The sequence below is a fragment of the Chrysochloris asiatica genome, unplaced genomic scaffold, assembly GCF_000296735.1.
Source record: "Chrysochloris asiatica unplaced genomic scaffold, ChrAsi1.0 scaffold00096, whole genome shotgun sequence".
In the NCBI taxonomy this organism is placed as follows: domain Eukaryota; kingdom Metazoa; phylum Chordata; class Mammalia; order Afrosoricida; family Chrysochloridae; genus Chrysochloris; species Chrysochloris asiatica.
This window is the reverse complement of record NW_006408614.1, coordinates 6,320,472-6,322,065: the sequence shown is the minus strand read 5'-3', so window position 1 is coordinate 6,322,065 and position 1,594 is coordinate 6,320,472.

Below are 1,594 nucleotides of genomic sequence, written 5' to 3'. Positions count from 1 at the left end.
GTATGTAGACCCATTGAGTCTTGCAGCAACATAGCCCTACCCAGAACAGTCTTTAAAGTTGAAATTGCTCAGCTTTTTCTTTTGTTCTTTACATCTTATAACTAATCAGTTCCTGGACAACCAGTTCCTTCTATAAGGCTTTGCTGGTAGTTGTGGTGAATTTTGCAGATGCCAAAAGCTTGAATAAGACTGAGATGGGAACTGAGTGTGGGGCCACCCACCCTAATGGCATATCTGAACTCTGTTAAGTCACCCACCTTCTGTCATTTCTCAAAAGAAATGGTCCCCAAAATTGGCACCAACAGACTGCTCATTTATGCAAGTGTGAAGGTGGACTTGTGCCATTTGTAATAAAACCAGGAGTTTCGATGTTGAGGTGTAGCTGCTTCAGGCTGTGTGGAGGGAAGCTGCCCAACAGGCCCTTCAAGCCTAGGTGGGAACTCAGCCAATTAAAGGAAATAAGGAGTCCTTCCTTCTCAGAGAATTCAGGATGTTTTGAGGCTAGCACCTGTGGGAAAACAAGATTATCAAGTTTCCCTTGTCTGCAAGATCTTTTGCAGAGCCTGGAACGGTGGAACTTTGGAAAAGAAACACCAGGGCCTGTGAGTGAGCAGACCACCATCTCCCCCACTGCACACCCCCCTCTCAGTGGCATGGTGGGGGATTGTGGCAGGGTGGCCCATCTATGCGGTGACCCTGGGGCCTTTTCACACTTCTGACCTCATCCTTACCCAGTGGATGGAGTTTATACAAGAAGGACCCAAGAATTGACACACTGGAAGTTTTGTCCTACAAATTCCTGTGGATTTGAGATACAAAGAAATGCAAATGATATCTGACCTAAGCCGGTTTTAGGTCCTCTGAGATGGGCAGGGAAGAGTCCAATTGGAAGCAAGAGTCCCTGGGTTGGCAGTTCAATCCCCCAAAGGTGTCTCCAAAGACAGTCCTGGTGATCACAGCTTTGAAAAACACTAAGATTCTACTCACTGCACACACGGGGTGGCCGGGAGTTGGTGTTGACCTGACTGGGTGATGTTTCCTTTTGTTTAGCTATGAGTGATAACCAACTAGAAGTCACCAAACACCACCACCAAGAACAATCAATCTGAGACTGCTATGCCTCATAATTAATTTGAGACATTATTTGGCATATTCCAAAAATATTGAATGTCTTAGCAACGAAGGGCTAGAGTGCATTCTAGATTGTAGAACTGAGATGTTTGTAAGACGTGCCTTTAGGATTTTCACAGATACCAAGGGTAGGGGCAAAAGCAAGAATTTCTCTCCACTTTACAACTGAGGAAATACAAAAGGGGCTTCAGAAAATTCATGGGAAAAGTCCATTAACTTTTAACTTCATTTCCGGTGAATTTTGGTAAGGCCCTTCATACGATGCTGACCTTCTAAGGGATTACAACAAGGTCACAGGGCAAAAAAAAAATCAGAATGAATTCTTGAATTTTGATGATTTCACTCTTCAGGAAGCCGACCTTCAAAGTGCCTGTAACATCACCACGTTTGTACACGAATAGAGTGCACCTTCTATGTTTGTTTGTGTCTTGCCCTCTCTCAATGAGGTATTTTTTTTTTTTTT